Source organism: Triplophysa rosa, linkage group LG12 (assembly GCF_024868665.1).
Source record: "Triplophysa rosa linkage group LG12, Trosa_1v2, whole genome shotgun sequence".
Classification (NCBI taxonomy): domain Eukaryota; kingdom Metazoa; phylum Chordata; class Actinopteri; order Cypriniformes; family Nemacheilidae; genus Triplophysa; species Triplophysa rosa.
In genome coordinates, this window is record NC_079901.1 from 23,745,231 (window position 1) to 23,768,950 (window position 23,720).

The 23,720-nt window shown below is 38.8% G+C and overlaps 1 long non-coding RNA gene across 1 annotated transcript; it reads right to left on the reverse strand.

Annotated features, from left to right (window-relative positions):
* Nucleotides 1-821: 821 nt before the first annotated feature.
* Nucleotides 822-5,778, reverse strand: LOC130562478 (uncharacterized). The gene is made up of 3 exons (XR_008963962.1): nucleotides 5,664-5,778; nucleotides 3,280-3,400; nucleotides 822-1,147 (listed from the first exon to the last, which is right to left on the reverse strand). It is a non-coding gene; the product is annotated as an uncharacterized LOC130562478 (long non-coding RNA).
* Between the last annotated feature and the right edge of the window lie 17,942 nt (nucleotides 5,779-23,720).

A 23,720-nucleotide genomic window follows, 5' to 3' on the forward strand; every position in this document is an offset into this window, starting at 1 on the left:
TGCTGAGCACTTTGTTAAGCCAAACCAACTCGATAGTGTTAGACGACGGGAAATTAGTCTGCGGACTCTGGCATCGCAAAAGCTCATCGGCGCCATCTTGTGCAACTAGCCCATTTCACAAAAGCCATTACACAGAGTGTTCTTCGAGTATTTTATCCTCGAGTCCCAGCCAATCAAAATCATTGTTTTCTTGCACACACGGTTGACTCGCTTATATTGTGTTAATAAAAGGTGCTCCCCCCCCCCCCAATTATCACTGTAAAACTTTTCTCCAGTGAGTTCACACATCTCTCGGGCCTGTATGGACAGTTTGCGTTACAAACCTGTGAAACTGTGGCCGTTCTTACACAAAAGGTCACAACTCCTTCACCAGAGAGTAACATCTCCTTGCATCAACCAATTAGGGCCCGATACGTCGAGTCGGTTGCTTTCTCGCCTTTTTCCCTTATTATCAGTTCACACTGAAACGATCATAAGTAGAAAACAAGTTAACGTACAGTATGAAATAAAAGCTGAATCTCATTTCTGCCTTTCTGAACCCAGCGACAGCGAGAGTGTGTAGTCATTCACTGTAAATATTGAGATACCCGTGAAAAATAGAACGAGAGAGTGAGAGAGATAGACAGAAAGAGAGAAGAAGAGAGAAAGTGGGTTAAGTTTTGAGGTTGCCAGGCAACAAATGCTATCTGCAATGTCATTAACTGATTTTTTTTTTTGCCCGATTAAAACAAACACTAACATAAAACAACCAATTCTGCCAATTCTAAAATACTTGAACTGTAAAATACTCAAATACTCACTGATGGTATAAAAACCAACCGAAGCCAGCGTAAAGTAGACCAGCTCAACCCATGTGACTGACGACTTGTGAAACATTTTGATGAACGTGGTTGTGTTGCGATGGTTAATCACCTTCTCCGATTCATCCAACATGTGCTTGTGGTGCCATTTTCATAAACGCTATTCACATGCCTTCAAGGGAAGAGGATCTTTGATGAGGAACAGCTGTAAACAGCAGGAGATGCTCAGTTCTGCCATTCCTCCAGTAGCCATCTGGGTCCCAAGCCTTCAGCCCATCATCATCGATCCTTCGTTACAGCACGACACCCAGATGTGAGGCGGATCTGTTTCTCAAAGCTTCATGTACCTGTCAAAAAAGACAACAGAGGTGAGAATCGAGAGGAACATTTCACTCGCCTTCAAAGACGCCAAAGGAGCCGCAACCAAACTAAGTTTGAGATGTTTTTAACGTTCTTTTAATGTTATTCCAGTTCACTCTCAAGCTTGAAACATCTACCGCTTTCTGAAAACCTTCAGAAGTTTTTTGTTAGGTATCAAATATCTGTTATCGATTTATGTTATATTTAAAAAAACAATTTAAGTACAAAAAGGTCTGCACTCGAATAAACATTAAAGTTTTAAGGAGGGGATAAAACATTTAAGTTTCAGGCAGGAGATAAAAATGAAAATGTTTTTCAGAGCGCAGACCTTTTAGGTACTTTCTTGACTACTGATAAACAGAAATTGGCATCTAATTATCTATCTTAATCCATTTTTTAATAATAAATATTATGAACTTGCATCCTTGTTTCGCTGCCTCCCTTTGATGAATCACCTTGTTTTCCTTGTATAAAAGTGTCTGCAAAATGCCTAAATGTAAATAAAACATATAAAATGTAATGGACGTGTTTTTAAAAATCCTTCATTTTCAAAATGTATGTGCGAAAAACAATAAAAGCACTTTAAAGCACTTAAAGTAGCAGGATTTGTTGAGAAAACTCACGAGGCGAGACCAAAGCACTCGAGTCAAGAGCGCTTCCAGCGTTCTGATGTTGTGAACTCGGGGGCCGGGAAACTACAGTCGGCGATGCCTGCAGGAGAAGACCGCCTGACAGTCATGGACGAGACTCAAAGGCTCTTTAAAGCGCCTCTTCTCTTCCCTCTCATCTCTCCATCCTCAGCCTTCTCCTTCCTCATTAACACGCTTATTTCATCTCTGTATCTGCTCGCGTCTAAGAGGCATTTTCTAATCAGCAGCAGTTGTACGCGGGCAAGCCAGCTGGTCAGGCATCTCTCTACATTAGGAAGCGGCGCTAAGAGAGGACGCAGAAAGACGATCTGCTCCCTGCCTCATTAGCATGACCTCGGTCTCGGGCAGAGCGAGAACGGGCCAGGACTCTTGCCAAAGCATCATCCAATGAGAAGACTGATGAGGAAACAGCCAATTAGCCGGATCTGTCCAGGAAGGAAAGACTGAAGGGCAAACATTCGTCCGATTCATAAGGTGTGCATTGTTGGGTCATCCCGCCTTCACGTGCTAAAAAACGTCAATGGAGGCCTTTCAGTTATCAACGCTGATCAAAATATCTCAAATTGTGAGCAGCAGAAGATGAAGTCATCCAGGTTTGGAAGGACATGAGAGTAAGTAAATGAAGAAAAAATTAACATTTTAACATTTTACCAACAACGTTAACAGCTTTCAAAAAGAACGTTTATTTGCATTCAGCCTTGGCTCTTCGGAAAGCTTCATTCGATTAAACTTTTTCTAGTTAACAAAGTTTGCAAAACAACATTATGTTTCGCGCAATCTGCATCTGGGTCTTGTGCCTGCGAGCCATGTCTGCTCACTTCACCCTGATGTTTCACACTTAATAACCCTGAGGTAAAAAAACAACAAAGTTATTAGGTTACCGCTGTTATGTCAAAAGGTTGCAGTCCGTTCACCGACAGCGACTGTTTGAGTTTATAAACGTGTATCGCGGAACTTTATAACCGACAGGAGGTAAAGCGAAGGTCATGGCGCCGCAGTACCGCGGTACCCTCATGCTTTACAAGACAGCGGGGTTGGCAGATGTCACAGCAAGTTTTAATTGCTCACGCGCCGCCGCTGCTGGACGTGGGTCGGGCGAGCACATGGAGGCTTATCTGTAATGGAAAAATAATTTACTTCCATTAATGGGCTGCATTGTTAGAGTGGCAAAGCCAAAACCGCCGCAGGCAAAATCCTTCCCACAAGTCTGTGCTTTTGAGTCTTGCTGATGTCAGAGTCAGTTACCATTCATTTCTTTAAATACTTCAAACTGGTCTTCATAGGAAAGCCTGAGAAACTGCAGGAAGGCGGTGAAATATGCTGTTAAAATATGGAAAGCGGTTTTATAGTTGGAAGTCCTAAAAGTTATGCAGGTTTAAATGCTAATGTCCTTATTTCAGACCGCCAGCACAAATGATTGTGATGCTTCAGAAGTTACAAAAAAGGTCCGTGGTGAATGAAAAACTCACCAGCGCAACGCTGAGGTTGTCCCAGGTTGTTGCTTCCCGGTCCAAGTCCAATGAGTCCATCCGTAAATCTCCATGACAGTCCAGTCATTGGACATGGAGTGAGATCTTGGGTTAAAATAAGCTTTAAGCCAACAAAGAAAAATGCATTTCAAACATCATAATTTGATCATTTAAAGGCAAATAAACACCACAAGATATTAAACATGTGTTCTTTAGTTGTAAAAACTGATCTAATGTCTTACCAGAAATGTCCGCTAATCTGTGGTAATATATTTCTCTCCATTGGCCACACTGCAAAAAATGACATTCTTACTAAGTGTTTTTGTCTTGTTTTGTAGTACAAATATCTAAACATTCTTAAATCAAGATGCACTTTCTTGACAAGAAAAGTGACCCAAGATATTTAGTCTCTTTTTAAGGAGAAAAGTATACGAATTAAGGAAGTTTATGGTAAAAACAAGCAAAAAAATCTGCCAATGGGGTGAGAAAAATAAACTCGAATTAGGTATTTGAGAAAAGGGTCAAACTAAATTCAAGTTTATTTTTCTCGCCCCAATGGCAGATTTTTTTGCTTGTTTTTACTATAAACTTACTTAAGTCGTAGATATTTAGTCTTGTTTTATGAAAAATAATATAAGTTCACTTTTCTTGTCAAGTAATTGTATATTGATTTAAGAAGTTTTAGATATTTTTACTAAAAACAAGAGAAAATGCCTAGTAAGAATGTCATTTTTTGCAGTGCACACATCAAAGCATGCTGCCCATGTTAGTAAGCTGTGTCTCGTTCTGTTCTCGCTTCCTCTTACACTCAATCTTGACCACGACAAACTCTGACCTGGTTACGACACCTAATAAAAGCTCTGAGTTTTGCGCTATTTTTGCCTTCCGGGTTTAAAATCCTCATCTGGCCAACATCCAAGGATGTGACGTGGCGATGTACTATAGTACATTGATGACACGTCTGTGTCTCATAATTATTAATGAGACTGTGTTTTCTTGACCAATGAGAAGACATTTCTCCTAATTAGTCGTGACAGCACCTTGTGTATTTCTATCTGACCCTTCAGAGAGAGGCGTTCATGGCACATGATAGTAATCTGATGGACTGTATAGTATATGTATAAAATGTATATGTACTGTATATGTATATAAATATAAACTGTATATGTATAAAACAGACAATGACTAATACATTTTAAGATATGGAAACAAATCAGTTACCTGGTTGCCTTAAAATTTTCAGTTAATTCAACTTTTGAACATTAGTCAACACAACGAGTTTGCATCAAATTCATTGAGTTAACTAAAACTTTTGAGGTAATTCAACTTAGGCACCAAGGTAACTTATTTTTTTAAGTTGAAACAACAAAAAATAACAAATAATTTTTTACAGTGAAAAAGTAAAACAGAAAGAACACATCAAAACCTAAAAAAAATAAACAAGTGCAACAAAATTTAAAAGACAAGAAATTACTATAATAAAACTGCAATTCTAACTTTTTTGTTAAAAAACTGTTATTGAGAATGTACAGAAAAATCAGTGTTGAAAATTGTGATGATAAACTGTTATGTATAATTTCACAGGAAATTTCAGTTTTACATCATTTGACTTGAACCCCATTCACACAGATCACTGATCACACATAAAATTGCCAGAGTGCCTTCTGTGTGAACGCAAACGCATCCCAGATTGATCCAGAAAGGGGATAGTAACATTAACGGGATGAGTCCCGGAAAGCGCCCTGTGTGAACAAAAGGCAGAAACAATTCCGGAAAAGCCGTGTAGGCTACTGATGACACGCATCTATAATAAATCGTAAATAATTAAATAATAAAAACAAATATAGTAAAGCGAGTCATTTATGCTCGTTAGTTAATCGACAACTAAAAAATACTATTCGTCTTTAAATCACAGATGAATGCAAGAGTCCTAATCACTAACCTTAAGCTCAGAGATGCGAGAATAGCTTTTTCAAACTAAAATACGCACATTTCTCTATACAGTAGAGTAAGCCGAGTAATCACAGCAGCAGAAACTGATAACAGCAAAGCTTTCTTCATACAACACGACAATGACCCGATTCACAAGATGGATATCTTCTCATCGTCTCATCATCAAAACTCTCTGTTTTTCGTCCCAGAGGCCTGCAACATGCCTCAAAAACCTGCAATCGTTTTTAGATTTAGACCACCCGAGAAAGACGGACTGCATATAATTGCTGATAAGCTGTAGTTAGCATCTTCAGACGTCATGCCTCGGCGATCACACAGGGTTTCGACATTCCCCTAATCTCCTGTGTCAAGCTCCTGGAAAAGCTTCGAGTCGGCAATTCATTTCACAAATCAATACACAGCGATCAAGCAGAATCCAAAACAATTAATACCGCAGCATGATCCTGGCTGTCATCAGCACCGGCTCCTTCATATCTTCTACAGTCATCTCCGAGCCCGGACACATTCTGACACTTTTCCAACCTTCAGTTCACATCTGCACCAAAGCGTAAACCATATCTGAGGATCTGAGATTTGTTTTGCAGAATAAGCTAAGCCACTTGGGCGCCTTGAAAAAGAGAATCAAATCCGGTCAGACTGAAAATAGAGCGAGAACATAATATTGCAAACTGTTGTCCGTGAGAAACAAACGGCTGCATTTCTGACATCTCCAGTCGCAAAGTATTATTGCGTTTCCTGAGGAAAGTCAGTTATCTCTTTCCTTTTTCCATTTTTGGGATCCAGAGAGATTTGCAAATGTAGGTCTCATGTTGGGACCTGACGGCTGTTTCACGGGCTTCTAGATAAACCTGTCCTAGATTCAATTACGGACTAATTGATGATCTACTGGAAATCTTTTTAGGTTCACAACTAGGCTTAATCCGGTGTTATCTATTACCCAAGTCGTTTCACAATGTGAATAACAAATTGTATTTTCTTGTATTCAGAACATTCACCTGGGCGGTACGGAAAAGAGCATCACCTTTATTCGGGAATAAATGTCATGCCATGTTGCCAAACCATTTGTCATCCCACACACAGTTTTCTCTGTTTCTATATGCTTCATGTAAATCAACACTTCTTGCATTTGCACTCAAATAACCACGTGTGTGTTTCCATGTCCCAATTCTCTGATTAAACACAGTCCTTTATAACGCACTATAAACAGCATTTAACTGTGCCAATATTGTTCAAGGGCTGTATTAACCGACAGTGACTCCGCAGGTTGACATGCCCTCCGCGATGCTTTTAAAGTCTGATATTGACTGTCCTCTGTGACATCACTATGGTAATGTGGGCCTACGCAGAGTTTTATGGTAATCAAGTCTGCTCATTTAGGTGTGTGCATCTAAACATGAGTTCAAACTGAGCTTGAGGATTTATGACTGTATCACACACGGCATGAATGAATTCAGGAGATTAAAACACAAACGGGTTACTGACTTTAAAACACACATACTGTTCTTAAAACAGCCTGCTGATGTTCTTTGTTTGTGAGTCTATTATTCACAACAATCCAGCATCAATGCTACCTCGCGTTCGTGAAAATTTGGACTGACGTTCAATAAACTTTGGTCATTTCTTTCTATGAGGAAGGAGAGGTTGCACCGTCATAGCTCAGAAGACAGTTTCAAACGTTGCCTCTAAAATTTCACAAAAACTTGTTAAAATGTCAAATAATCTGGATTTGGGTACATTTGATGGGAAATGTAAGAGTTCATATTGAGATCTTTAATAATATTGACATTTGATTGCAGAGCTTACAAATCTGAGCTCAGTTTGTCTCTTCTGAAACTGTATGGACACATCTGTGAGATTTCTGGGTCTTTTTCTCAGGAGAAATATCTGAGATGCAGATGAGATTTAAGCAAAAGTTTCCATTTGCTGACTTTTTAATCTCAAAGGTGTCGAGAAGAAATAACTGAGGCATAGCAGAGACTTTTCTTACGGGTTTATGGTGTTTAGGGATGCAACGGTTATATTGTTGGTACCATTATTGATTGATGATTACAGTTCCGTTTCGTGCAACAGAAACACACGGTGCCTTTACGATTAATTAACCGTGCCATTTTTACGCGCAGTTAAAGGTGAACTTCAGTATTCGCTGCATCCCTTGCTAAGAATATTTTTGCCGATACTGAGGATCTGAACAAATCCATCAAATTATAATGATAATTACAAATTATAAATCGCCCATAACTCTCTATCAACCACCTTGCAACTGTGATAGCAACCACCCAGAACAGCTAAACATGCATACATCCCAACATGCTCCTAAACACAAACACACATTTTCTTCCAAAAAATCTAGCTTTCAACGCCATCATCCGAATGATCCAAATGACTAAACTACACGTCTAAAGACAAAGACAAATTGGCAGTTATGCAAGAAGGCTAAATCAATTATGAAACGGTTTTAAGAAACCTCAGCTTCTGGATTTTGATTCAGCCTTGAACACAATAACCCTGGCACACTGAACACTCAAGTAAATCAGAGCCATTTAGCGGGTAACCACGACACGATGACTTGATGGAACGCAACAAAATTCCATTAAAAGTCCAAATGTGAAAAGTTGGAAATGATTCGGATGGCGGCGTTCCAAACATCTGCTACAAATATCACACATGGGGCGGTGGGAAAAATAAGAACCGCAGCGACCATTATCATTTCGTTTGCATAATTTAAAAGCATTTAGAATGGGAAACTAATCCCTTGTTTGTAAGTATCGTCTAATCACTCTGACGGTCTGTTTCAATGGTATACAGCAACGCAACGCTGAGTTTCCATAACAGCTTTATACTGTGATGGATGATGGCTTGTACTCAGCCCATGCGAACTGTAAATTGTTTTTAGGAATTTATACATTTCCAAACCTTAATTCTGGGATTATCCGTATCCAAGTGAAAGGTGAGCTACAGAAGTCTCATGCGTACAGGTACAGTAAATGTGGATATCACCATTAAACAGCTGTGAAATGGAGATGGATTTTGCTTTAAAGTTCCATCGAACGGAGGCATCGACCCCACGCGCCGTCTGTCACTATCCGACTTCAAATGGGTCACTTCCAATTATTCTGGTGACATGATCATTTTTGAGAAGAGAACGGTCTGGTTTTCACAGTCTAAGCTTAGGTGGGCATTATGTTTTCACTTCAAGCCGATAGAGCGAAAATTGATTTCCACAGAGCCAAGGTGGCCTTACACAGAGCGTGTGTGTGCAACCCACGGCACAAATTCCACAAATACATTTTGCACATCTCTTTACAGCAGACAGGTATGTGCACGATATTCAGGTCTAGTCTGCAAGTATATCTGTGATCGGGACGACCCGAGTTAACCTGTGTTAGCGGCTCTGTCTTCATAAATCAGCTGCTGCTCTTTAATGAAGCTCTAAAACGGCAGGAGACTCATCGATTCGCCGGTGCTTTCACACCTTCACTGCCTGTCATAAAAGCCGACCCTCATCACCGCAGGTCGTTCGGAGAAAACACGGATCTCTCTTTCTTAATTGTATCTTTTGTGACCGATCAATCAGGATCTGAAGAAAAGACATTATGACAACACTCACATGTGCTTCATTAGCCACTATCCTGAGCCATCATGTTAAAAGCAGCAGACAAGAGAAAGTTATAAACAGGGTTTTTCCTGGCTCAAAATGAGGCGGAGGTGGTGCCATCCTTATCTTGTACACACACGCACGTGTAGGCCTCGCGTACCTTTTAAAGGCTTAATCAAACACTTTACATATTAAAACATAAAAATGAGATGAAAATGACAATTATTAAGTTATATAAAACATTACTCACTGTGTACAGTATAACGCGGATTCAACAAGCCATCTGCACAGCTTAAATATTATACAATTATGTATGCCACGTTAATTTAAGCAACCTTTTAAGAAATTAAAAGTACTTGGATGCAAACAAACAATATTCACCTGAAAAGTTGTGAAACACAGCTAATACAGCTCCTATTAGCTCTTGTACTGCAACTCTTCAACGCCTCACTGGGCTGATAACAAAACAGCGCCTCCTTCGAGGCGTAATGCCGCAACTGCAGTTACAAATGACAGTCTGTACACAGAATACACGCAGTGTTTTTCGTGAGGACACCCGACATAATTTTGGCGAGAGACTGAGGCGGCTCGAAATTTGACGGAGGCGGCTGCCTCCATATTTTCTATGCAGGAAAAACCCTGATAAAGAGTTTTATCTACTATAACATCTACTATAACAATGAAATATTCAAAATATCAGAACACATTGGATGACATATATATATATATATATATATATATATAGAAATATTTTCATCATATTCACAGTAGGACCTGGGTCTTACTGAGAGTCTTAAAATAATTGTAAAAAGAATTGTTTTCCTACACAGTGCATTTCCTTCCATTTTTCTTAGGGATGCACTATAAAGTATCGGCCATATCGGTATTAGCCGATAAATGGTCATTTTTAATCAGTGTTTCCCCTACCATTACCTTAGGGGGGCGCCCCGCCTCTCCAATGGCACCTCCCGCCCCCCTTGAAGGTCAAGTTAATTAATTTTTTATGTAGCGTTAGATCACAAGAGAAGTCATTTAAGGTTACCTTTCCTATATAACATGTCTATAACTTGTTCTCGTACTAAACAAACTAAATAGCATTATGTTATTAATCTTATTTACATGGCAGCATGTCAATTCTGTTTCTACGTGGTCGAGCCTTTACAATTCTCCTCAGCTCTCTGTATCGAGTTCCGAAGCGCGCGCACACACACACACACACACACAGACACGTGCGCGCACATACACAGGTAAGCACACTTTCACCAGCGGACAGAGGTGGGAAAATATGTCGCGTCAACCACCTGAAAAGCAGATCAAAAAATTGCCTTTTTAAACACTCCCAGGGTGGTGAAAATACACATGCCCTACCCCTGACAAGCAACAGTGCAGTTACCACTGGATGACAGGTTTTCACCCAGCTTATCCTTCCTTCCATCCGGACCGCAAGACACAATGAACCATTAAAAAAAATCTGACTATTTCTGTGGTTTAAATTGAGCAGCCTTCCAATGTTAAAGAAATATCGGTTATCGTTATCGGCCAAAATTCACATATCGGTGCATCCCTAACTTTGCTATTAGAGGTGAAATCACAGACGCCTTCATGATTTATCTGGAAGAAATATATCTGAAGAAAAGAAAGAGCATACTAAAAAAGACTGCAAACCTTAAACCCCTTGATTACCATAACACCTTGACAAAGTTATCCAGCTATGCCTCAGTGTTCCCCACAGACCAGGCACAGCATCCCTTACATTCAATTACCATGGCAACAACAGGTGACCATCAGCCAGGCTTGGTTACTTATTATGCAACAGGAGCTTTGTTCTAAAGCGATGTGTAGTATACTGATCAGATGAGAAGGCCCCACAGGATAAACCGGAGGTCAAGGCCTTCGCTCCTGATGGCAATAGGAGATCTCTGTAGTGCACTTTAGTTCACAGGTCGTCCCATACCGGGAATCAAACCCACGACCTCTCTGCCACCAGCCCAGATCCACTGTAGCAACCCATCTTTTGTCACTCTTCAGGAAAGCAATATGTCGCCTGCAACAATAAAAATATAATGCATACACAACCACTAATGTGATGAAGACATCTGTACATAAATGAAGAAAAAACAACTGATATAAACTTGTTTTTTGATCATTCGGTGATCCTGGCATCATCTATTTCGCGAGATGGAACAAAGTACTGATAGTTGTGAACATCAATGTGTTTGTTTATGAAAATGGTAGAAATGCATTACTACAGTAAAAGCTGTCAGCTTGTTTTCTAGACTTTTCGGCACCGGCAGAGCACCAGATCTTCAAATCTACTGCACTAATAATCTTATTTTTTGAACTGCAGTCATCACAACAGGGCTTTCACATATTCTGGCACAGCATCACTCACTTTTCTTTAAAATCATATTAAAGGGATACTTCACCCAAAAATGAAAATTCTGTCATCATTTACTCGCCTTCCAGTTGTTCCAAATCTGTTTAAATGTCTTTGTTCTGATGAACACAGAGAAAGATATTTGGAAGAATAACCAAACAGATCTTGCCCCCATTGACTACCACAGTAAGAAAAATTACTTGTTTTTCTGTTGAAAACAAAAGAAGACATTTTGAAGAATGTAGGACAGCAAACCGTTCTGGGGCACTTTTGACTACCATTGTATTTTTTTCCTACTATGGTAGTCTGTCTGTTTACAAGCATTCTTCCAAATATCTTTCTCTGTGTTCATCAGAACAAAGAAATTTATACACTTTTTAAACGCCAGCTCCGGCGTCTTTTTCTGCAGCTCAGAGCGTCTTTTGAGGTTGAAAAAGTTCAACTTTTCCGGAAAAAAATGCCCACGTCAATCTCCTTTTCCCCAGCTAACCAATGCCAGAGACCTGTCGTTTCCATAACAACATGCGAGGAACGTGATTGGTCGAGAAGGCTCCAGCTCGAAAAAATAAAATGGCGGCCGAAACACCCGTTGGAGCATAGTTTTGTAAATGTAAGTTTAATTTTCACTTTCAACAACTTCTGATTGCATTTCTAGTTAGTATTGTAATTAGTATTGTAGTTTTTAAATATGTGATTAGTTATTGCAAAGACGCTCTCTGTTTGTAATTCAAATAGACGTCCGTTACGCTGCCTATCTGATTCTCTGGGCTGCCTTCGTGCACAGACGCTAACGACGAAGTCATGGCGTTCGGCTGCTGTTTGTAACCAAACGCTGCCAGCGTTTTTTTTTACTAAAAAAGCAACTTGGTCAACTTTTTCTTCTCAAAAAAAGAAGTTAAGTGTAAACACAGGCTTAAACTAGAGATTTATACTGGGGCTAGCCACTGCCGCGGAGGAGAGCGAGGGCTCAGACCCGGACGTGTAATGTACAGTATATTGAAATATCGAAAATGTGTTTAAAAACCAAATCATCATTATCGAAATTAATTCTATCGCAATAGTTATTGTTATTGAATTATTGTCCAGCCCTAGGTTGAGAACAGAAAAAGAGAAAGATACTTTTCAGTACAGTGCTGCATTCTTTCTGTACAACCAAAGCAAGAAATCAAAAGCCTAAGCTTCATTCACTTCATCAACATGGAGCAACATCACCCCCCTCAGGTTTCCAGCAGTATTGCAGGAAATCTCATCTGCCTTTTAGATGATGTAACCCCCTGTGATGAATTATGAAATGTGTCGCACTCAATCAAAGTTAGTTCTCTCCCTTTTCGGTTTCCTTCAACTTACTTTTTTACAACTAAATTGGACATCTGTGAAATAAAATTTCTGCCAATGTAGATTGTGTGTCATGAAATTGTGCCGTTGAGAACATGCTAGTGACCACACAAATGTCTGGACACTTAGGCCAAGACGCAAGAAGAACAACAAATCTCATTGCATTAGACAGCAAAATATCAAACTATTTTGACTGAAGAAAAAGATCACAAAAAACATTTCACAAAGTTTGTTGGGTTTTCTAAGCTTATACATTTTAAACAAAAAAAACTGATGATCCTCTTCTGTAGTTGCTCTTTACAATTCCTTAATTATTTTCAATATAAAAAATAAAAATTATATTGTAAATGTCAACTGTACATGCATGTTTAACCAATCGTTTTTACATTTCTCGGGTCTTTGGTGACCCGGGATGTTTATCTAACACAATTGGACCTCTAAACAGCCAAAATAGTGCAAAAATATTCTAATACTTCATTTACAATTCCACAGTGATAAATGAAAGCATGTTTTGTACACTTTGACATTTTAGTTGACATCAAAAGCATGTTAATGTACAGGGTTAAAGTTACACACTAATCATTTAGGCACCATAATAGTCAGAGCACTGCAACACTTGTATCAAATAATTTAATTCTATACATCCATCCATTCATGCATTTTCCAAACACACTTATCCTATACAAGGTCAGCAGGGGGTTGGAACCTATCCCAGCATCTTGGGTCACAGGCAGAGTACACCCTGTATAGATGACCAGTCAATTGCAGGTCACTTACAGACAGACACACACACACACACACACACACACACACACACACACACACACACACACACACCTCAGGCTGGTTTAGTAACTCTGGTTTAACTCATCTGCCAGTTTTTAGACTGTGGGAGGAAACTGGAGTAAATGAAGGACACCCACGCTAACACGGGGACAACATCCAAGCTACGCAGAAAGGCTCAATGTCTCAGCCGGGCACATCTCAGGAACCCTCTTACTGCAAGACAACAGTGCCAACCACTGAACCAATGTGTTGAATATCATTTTAGTCACCATATAAATCATGAAAAATATCATCTTTGTTTAATTAACATTAATTTATATCTTGATCAATTTTTAACTTTGATAAATTGTACATAGAGCTTAAACCATAGAACTTAGTAGCAAAAGTAGCATAAATTTTGAGATAACAAGCATCAAAGTTTGATAACCATTGATTTCACTATAATTTCAATATTTGTCATGGTTTTACTCAGTCAATATTATAAATATCAAGGTTATATTTTGACTAAATGTTCTTTACATCATGCAGGATGATTGTATGTAGAAAACGGTAAATCACAAAAAAAAACACTTTAAATTTCTTTGTTCTGCTAAACACAAAGGAAGATATTTGGAAGAATGTCAGTAACCAAACAGATCTCATCCCCCATTGACAATTGGGGATGAGATCTGTTTGGTTGTTCACATTCTTACAAATATCTATCTTTGTGTTCGACCAAACAAAGACATTTATACAGTTGATACTCATCTGATGATGAGTAAATGATGACAGAATTGTCATTTTTGGGTGAACTATCCCTTTAAATATAACATTTATCATTACTTAAAGAGTAGTTCGCTTTAAAACAGGGCCGGCTCTAGGCATGGGCAGGGGTGGGCTGAGCCCACCTAAACGCCCGTCTTGCCCACCCAATGAGAATAAAAATAACACCAAAAATTGCAGTATTTTATATTGGCTGAAAGCAACGTCACTCTTCACTCACAGAGCGGCTTAAGTTTGTAACAGAGAAGCATGCTACAGGTGGAAGCAAAATACTGTGCAAAGGAATTTTAGGCGCACTGCACACTTGCTTTGAGTTTATTATAAACAGCATGTAAAATTAACTGTAAAATCAGATTCATTTATTATAACGGGTGTTTTTGCGGTCTTATTTTGTGAAGGAGAAGGACGCGTCACGCGAGCGGTAACGTTAACAAACAGCTATTATTTGCTCGCAATATTTAGGCTAGATTTTAACCTGTTGACCATCAGGAATGACTGAAAGCTCCATCTTCCGCAGCTCCCGCTTCAGAAATCTCTCTCTCCATCTCAAGCACCCCAAATAATGCTGCAGGTGGTAGCGAAACACTGTGCCAAAGAGTTTAGTTTAGGTGCCCTGCGCGCTCACGGACCTCATAAACAACAGCACATATGAAGTGAAGTTCATTGTGCAGTGTAATCAGATTCATTCATTAAAACGGGAGTTTTTTGCGAAATTAAACAGAAATCAGTGATCGTTCAGTGATGGGGAATGTTCTTAGCCCGCTTTCTATATAGGCTTTATGTCCAGTTTATTAATGCGTAAAATATCAATAAAATGAAACGTACACGATTACTATATAAAGGGCAATAATCAACAATTATTATTTTTGTTTTAATTTTGCCATTTTCTGTAATGAATGCGTGTTTTTATATTTATAACATCACAAATCATTTAAATCCTGCATGTAATGCAGTCATATTGCAATGTTTGTTGAATTCCACAAAAGCAAACCTCAAGAGTGACAAAGCAACAGCAATATGAAAGACTGAGAGCATGATAATAAGCTCATTTTAAAAATCAGGGTTACTTCAAGAAACATTATTTTTACTACTGAATATTAACGTTTTTTTTTTTGCGATGTTTCAGTTTAAAAAAAATGCAGATCATCTTTTCTGTTGTTTTAAACTGTTTTCTCCAGTTCATTTTCTGCAAATAAAAAACACATTTTTAAATAAAATTTGGGAAATCTGCGGCTATATATGTGTGGTTGGGGTATATGCCCACCCATGATATCTGCTAGCGCACCCTTCTGCACCTGGCAGGAACCGGGCCTGCTTTCAAATAAGCCCTTATCGACTTTCCATAGTAGGAATAAAAATTACTATTTTTTTTTTTTTAGATTTAGATTTTTTTTAGATTTAGATTCAATTTATTGTCATTGCACATGTACAAGGCAACGAAATGTGACCTCTGCATTTAACCCATCCAGAGAGTAGTGAACACACGTACACCTGGAGCAGTGGGCAGCTATCACTGCAGCGCCCGGGGAGCAAGTAGGGGTAAGGTGCCTTGCTCAAGGGCACCTCAGTTGTTACCCGCCGGCCCTGGGAATCGAACCGGCAACCTTCTGGTCATGAGTCCGACTCTCTAACCATTAGGCCACAACTGCCTAAAAATTACTATGGAAAGTCAGTATAAGTTAAGTAAGTTAAGTAGAACTTAAGTTGTTTTATGAAAGAAGAGCTGGCTTTATTAGCTCAGCGTTTAAAGATGCGAGCCTTTCTTCAGCCAAATCCTTACTAAACGATCAAATGGGTAAACCCTGTTTGCTGTAGTTTACCATAGTGCTTGCCTGGTGCGATTACCCGGATTGCGGGACGGTTTTGTTTTGCAAGCTAGGTTATAGAGAATACAACAATAGACCAAGAAAAGTAAAAGAAAGGTCATTTAGATTTAGATCATTTGCACACACAAGGCACAGACAGTTTATGTGAATAGTAGACCAATACATTATACTGTATAAACCACACAAGCAATTTGAGAAAAAGTCTGTAATTCTGACTTTAAAGAGAAATTGAAAACTGCAGCATGGAGAAGAGAGAAATAAAATTACACAACATCTAAATTAATAAACAGATGAAACCTGATAGCGCCCAAGGACGACCTGCTAGTTCTTTGCTTGGAGGAAAGACTTGGGAATGCAATTTCATTAACTTCTGTGTTCTCGTGAAAACAGAAACAACCTTGAAAAGTTCTCTAAGGGTTTCACTGCTCAAATGCGTTTTAAAGACATTAAGCGCCGACGTCTACTTCACATTATAAACGTTAACTGCACGCGGTTAACTAAAGAACAATGCACTCATATGTAGACTGAGGCTGTTTCTGATATATGAAGCTTGCGCGCTTCAGAAGAAAGTTAAACATTTTACAGAACCGTGATTGGTGGCAGAGTGACTAGCGCACTATATAAACTCTGAACGCTGATGGCAGCCTCAGACACCACTTTAGAGAGATGCTTTTTTATTACGTTATCATTATAAAGAGGACAGTTCTGCTCCTTGAATCTGATTGGATGAGGCGTATTCAAAGCTCCTGTAAAATAGCTGATATACTCACACCTGTGACAGGCCATCAATTGAATTCGATATTATTGCGCCAAGATGCTGTGTTGCTTGGTAACAGTAAACAGCCAGCTGTTAAAGTGATGTGCATTCCTTGGAGGAAGAATTGTTGTGTTTTTTGCGATTATTATTTTTTATTTATTTTATGACCACAGGTGTCTTCTATCATACTGCTGTTGTCACTAGAGGCTATGTGCTACACAGATTTTACAGCAGTAAAGGTAGTTGATGGCATTCTATGTTTCGTGCCGTACCTAACAACACCCCTAACTCATGATAAGATCACTGTAATGTACCGTAATGCCTCAAGTGGCTTACTGATTTATTAATGCACCAACCGTAAACAGCCTACAGTCAAGCCAATTAACTATATTACTCTCAATTAGAATTGTTTATCATTACTGCATTAAATTCTTAGTGTCTTTTATCATATTGGCCCTGCCGATGTTTCATAAAAGCAAATTAAGGCCCAACATTACAAGCATTTTACCACAGGGGGGTTTTGCCATTTTATGTTTTGCACTATGGCTAACAAAAATCCCAATACTTCCCGTAAGAATCAGGGTAAAAATCACTATAAAACTCACTATAGCCCATGCCCTTAAGTGGTAACAATCAGGGTAAAACAGGGCTGTATGTTAACTTTTTTTCACATAGCGCCGGTGTACAGAGGTTTTTCAAGTTTTGTAGCACAGGCCAAACAGTTGTAGCACAAATATACGTCTGTTATCATGTTTAAAAAAATAAAAGTGTAGGTCATCACATAAATAGACAGGTAATTGAAGAAGGACATTAAAGTTATAGAAATGGATAAATTAGGGCCATATAATTTTTTGGTTTTACCCAATTAGTTTTTTCCTTCTGTTCTGTATTTTCAATGCTTTACTATACAGTAGTAAATGCATTTGTCCATAAAAATACTGTAGGCTATACTACTGCAGTAAACTGCTGTAAAATTCTTGTGTACCAAGTTATTGATTTTATCATCTGGTTCAAATTAAGATGACTTTTATTTTTGGGGGTCGTCACGAAGACGCTTGAGCTTCAGTGTGCTTAACAACTCTGTGGATGAAGTTCATGTGTTCATGTCCTCGTATAGTATGATCCTGACAAATCCAAGTGTCACGCTTGTAACATGTCAAAGTGTGCAGCTCATTCGCTCATAGACATGAAGAACAAGCAGAGGACATATTTAAATAGTAGAATTCTGCTATCGTGATTTAGGGCTGGGCGATATATCGTACGATTGTTATGCTCTGTTTCTCAATGAATTACGGTTAAATGCAGCCACATCCGAAAGCCAGAGGGCGCTCTTGCGCAGAAACTCTGAATATGGGAAACAGAAGAAGAACGATTAGTTCCAGGAAATGCCAATGGTCATATCCTATCGCTGTTCTTCAAACCTTTTCAGGTATTTTCATGATAATAAAGTACATTTATAGTGATGATGTTTGACGAGTGCTGCTTTTTCAAATACACATAATAAACGACTCAATCTCGTAGTGATTTTAGATCGAGCAGTACTTCCTACTGATCAAAGAGCCGTAGTTCACGGAAGAGCTGTGCATAAAACACAGAATCGATTTCAGAATCGATTTAGACATGTATAATTAGCGTGAATCGCGATATATATCGCCCAATAAGATAAATAAATAGTAGTGCGCCATTAGTTAACTCTCACACGAACAAGCACAACGAAAAAAAGCACTTCACACAAACCAGTGGCTCTATCTAATGCACCGATTTTTTCATGGCACAGCCCTGTAAAACAATTACTATAATCCGTGTCTTTAAGTGGTAAAAATCAGGGTAAAATTCAATACAGTTTCAAGCAGATTGCGTTTTTGGATCAACAATCTTTTGTTGGTCCTAGAACAACAATCCTGTCATCCCGACACTACATTCTGACTGTTTGACAAGAACATTCCAGGACCAACAGGAGATGTTGATTCAGGAACTTGTCCTACTTAAACTACTTAAAAATGGTTCCCATCTGAGTTTCTCGTGTCATACATGAATCTCCATCTGAATAAGGGATGACTTGATTCCAATTACCTCCTACCCAATGAATAATGCAGTGAGATCTTACCATCTTAAACTCTCGAGAGGAGAAACGAGTAGCCTTCCATTACCCTTCTAACTTCATGAATCTGTCACATCATGCCTCGATCACTTCTGGCTCGTTCTTTACTGTTAATCTGTCCGTCTTTTTGATTCTTAGCTTGTGAGGAATAATGATCATAATTGTCTGTTCTGGAACTTCATTCATCCAGATCCCATACACCCCCCCCCCCCCGTTTCTATTTGCTTTAATACTTAACGAATCTCTCTCTCTCCCTCTCCCTCTCTTTCTATTCATATTCTATTTTATAGTCTTAGCTTTGGCTTTCATCTATCATGCGAGTATGTTTTCTGTTTGTGTTTCTGTGAAATCTGTGGATGAATCAGGTAAACACACTGGCAAGGCAAACTGCGTAAAAAGTCCAAAGATTATCGAAGGATAAATCCTTTGAGATGAACTCCATAATATAACTGATGCAGAATTTCAAATGAATGTTTCAGACCATCAGCGAGCTGTCGTGGAAAGTTCTGAGAATTTTGTGATCAATCATTCATTCACCTCTCAGACATACAATGCAAAGAAAGGAATTCAAATTTCACAATTGCTACGGGCCACAGCTCACACGATTCACAGTGTGCGTTTCGGTTTGAATAATTTGTTGTCCTAGAACCAATTACACAAGGTGTCTTCATAAATTGATACCGCCCAAGCATAATTTGAGCAAACATGCTTCAGTTTAAGGAGCCATTGGCTCCTATAGAGGAAAAACACAGGTGCCAAATTATTTTTTTAAGAGAATAGATAGATAAACGCATCCCCATGAGTAATATCTTATAGCGAGTGGTGGTCGGGCGGTAAAGCGAGGCTGCCTGCAACACGAGAAGCAATACATGTTGAGTATAATGCTGACGAACAGACGCGGGCTGGCTTTACTGTATGCCCGTTGTACTAAAGTGATAATGTCAGAATTTGGAGCATCAAGAATGTATCTATACACTGCATACGAAAGCACCACGTTCGCGTCGCTCTCACCCAGCACATGCAGAAAGTGCGCGAGTCTACAGCACCATGCCAAAGTCCATTTAAGTCCAGATTCATATTTCACGTCTTTTCCGCGAGCATATTCGTTATTTTAAATGTAGGCACGCGCAAATAGGGGGCGACGCGGCACATTTTTCTAGGCGCCGCATCGAGATGGAAATAGTTCACATTTTCCGAGTTCCGCACGTGCACCGCGGGTCATTTGAAGAGAGAAAGAGGCGCGGTTTTAAACACGAAAATGAATCGGGCCTAACGAAAGTCATGCCACTCCGCGGCCTTTCGGACAGCTATTTACGTCATAGCAAGAGCGCCTCCAGGTAGCTATTTAGCATTGCATATCTTCCAATTTATTGCAATGGCAGAGTGGCGCACCTTGTATTTTATCTTTGGCCTTTCCCATTGAGCGCTATTGTTTGCAGTGTTAAACACGCACCGCACATTTGTCTGTTTATTTCCATTACAGCAATCGCAGGTTTGCTTAAATACTCTGATGCGCAAAACCTCTTCAAGAAGCCTATTTTACTGGCATGTTGATGAACAGTAGCTAAACCAAGAACTGCTGTTCGCTGCCTGCCAGTGTTAATCTTTACATTTATTCAATACACTAGGAATTTGTACAAGTTGATTTTTGCTTAAAGATAATAAAACAAGTCAAGTAAAATAAAGATAAGTGCAATAAAATAGTTTTTTTTCTCCTTCTTAACGCAAAGAGGTACTACCCCAAATTCAAATTTCCTGCATGGGGCGACCCGACAGCGCAAATTATAAATCATTATTATAAGCTTACCATTGTGATCAAGACAATCGTTTTGAACACTGATCTGACTATGTATTTACTCAATAATTGATTTCTGATTATTTTTACCCCAAAATTATCACGGATTGCCGCTTTAAAACCGCAAAGATAATTCATATTCAGTAAGAACAAAAATCAATGGCTCTGTTCTAAAACCAAGCTGTCTACATGTAAACACAATTTTGAGACTTTGGTCTACCTGAGGTTACCAGGGAAACTCTGCCTTCAAGTTTTAAAGAATCTGACGCAAACCCCAATAACATGGATTATACATTTGCATAGAGAGTTTTTCTAACCACTTGAGATATTGCCATGACCAACACACACATATACACACACACACCTATTCACAGAAGCATTAACAGGGATAATTCTAGGGGTTTATCAGATGGGTTGATCTGCGCCCGTCAAAAAGCAGTGGCCAGTTCTCACTCAAAGTGGATTACTCAGCTGAAGAACTGATTGGCTGAGGGATTTAAAGGTGTTTGTGTGCTACGTTTCTGTTTATTTTCTCTGGTTTTATCTACTCTGGGTCAGAGTAATTGCTTTAGCAAGGTCTCACTAATCTTCTCAAGATATACACTCAGCACAAGGTCAGACGTTTTTTTACAACACCTTGAGGAAGTCATGCATAAATAAGGAGGAAAAATATGGATTGACAGAACACAAGACATTCAAAAATGATTTGATGATTAAAAAACGTTTAAAAAGTCAGCCATTAAAATATACATAATGAAAATGCCTAATTTTCATTAATGCTAAGGACATACTGTAAATGTCTGTGGTGAGTTTGACCCTGTTAAAAAACATATTGTTAAATGACAACTTTTCTGATATTGCAAAAACAGTCATAGCCTCAACCAAAACCATAAAGTTCAAATTAGTCTAGCCACAACAGAATGAAATCAGGCTAAATTACAGTCTAAAAGAAAGAGTTAATGTTAATCCAGTGAGGAGATGCAGGATTCTCTTTCTGAGACCGGTCACCACACAAATAAGATAATAAAAGATTACCAGATGCTATATAACGACTATATACATAACTTGATAATAATGATATCGCCGTCTTAATATCACTTTACGCAACTGTTCTCTCATGTAGCAACATTTTTGTTTTTTTGACTAACTCTGGTCCACATTGAAACTTACAATGAAAAATCCACAAAATTTGACTACCTATATTCAAAGGTAAACACAGTGTTGTTTATATAACAACACATAAATAATATGAAAAACTCACTTTGTAACTAGCTGTATTGAAAATTAGGGCGGTCACGATTATGAAATTTGGCAGACGATTAATTGTCTAATAAATCATTGCTGTTATGACGATTAATTGTCTGTATTAGAGCTGTTAAAAACGGTCAAATTAACTCTCACAGTGTATATATAATCCACACTTTGAGAGTGTGGATTATATATACACTGTGAGTGTCAATTTTAAATTTTTTAACACTGCCGATTTTGCTGTGTGCTATACACAAACTATCAAAATAACCACACAGTCAACAGTAAAGAGATGACCCAGCGTATGTGTGATGCCCAAAAGTCCAAACAGAATCAGTACATTATGATAAAGTACAAACAGTCCTGTGTGAATAAAGAAACAAACCACAACACGCCACAGCTCCAGGATAAACAGTAGCGGTTTTTGGCACGGGCGAACCGGGCAGCTGCCCGGGGCGGCATTTTTTACATGGGGGGCGGCACGAGCAGTTAAAAAATAATAATAATCCTCTGCGCTGCCACCGCGAAGCGGTTTTCTATTATCTATCATTTCACTTTCAATGCCTCCAACATGGCCGACTTCCGGATTGATGACGCGTCGTGAAAACACTCTATTGGTTTAGTCTTGACTTCTGGTTGTGTTGGGGGGATGGAAAACCTGTTGATTGTCCAGTGCCAAATAAACACAGAGATGGACAGGAAAAGGTCAAAGCCATCAGGTGCCCAATTTAGAAAAAAAAGAAAAGAAGAAGAGGAGAAACGAGCAAAAGATAAAGGTATGCAACTATGAGCTCTCTGTATGATTATTACGGTATCCATGTCATGAATGAAGGGCTAGTGTTAATTGGTGGGTATAACTCTTAAAGGGGTCATTTTACACGGCTAAAACGAATATTATTGTTTGCTTTAGATGTATTACAATGTGTATACACGATGTAAGGTTAAAAAACGCTAGGGATGCACCGAAACGAAAATTCTTGGCCGAAGCCGAACATGATGTGAAACACTTGGCCGTAGGCCGAATAATACCGAACACCGAACGTGGTTTTTTGCATTTCTTCTATTTATTAAGCTATTCGTTTCACTATTGCACAAACGAATAGTCAAAATGTGCTTTTTATAATTTGTCTTGCTTTTCAATAAAATACAATACAACTTAATATAAAATTGAGCAAAACAAAGTAAATTCAAAAAAAAAATTGAGCCCTCTCCCTTCATGAATAGCCTATAGGCCTATAACTGACTGCTAAAAGAATGTAATGTAAGTTACTCTGTACCCCTACAACAAAACACTTCATTAAAAACTGTAAATCCACATTAGGCCTATAAACTAAAAATACGAATAAACTAAAACTGTTGGATTATTATAGGCTACATTGCAAAATGATTTGAGAAAAAAAGCATCCAATGCAAGCAATTCTGACCAGGCCCGGATTAAGAATTCAGCGGCCCCTGGGCACAAGTGTCTTGTAGACCACCCCCAACCCCCCATATGCACAGGCACACAATAAAGTTTTGAAATAGCCTACTGGGTACTACGTGTAGGAAACACTGCTATTATTATACATGATTACATTGCCAAGTTACAAACTATGATCACAACCTGAAGGACAATATCAACACCTGTACACATTCTCCATCATACATGATTTACACCACAACAATATCAAGACATTTCCCTGTATACTGTAACTCACTGGCACTTGCAAGCACACACTGCCTCACCTCTACCTATTAATTCAGTTCTATCAGATTCTTCCATAATTCACACACAAACACGCCGGATTCACAAAACTGTTCTCAAGAGAAAATATAAGAACTTTATTAAGATAAATTATAGGACGTTCTTAACAATATTCTTAAGTGTAATTCTCAAATATTTTCTTATAAACCTATTCATTTTTCT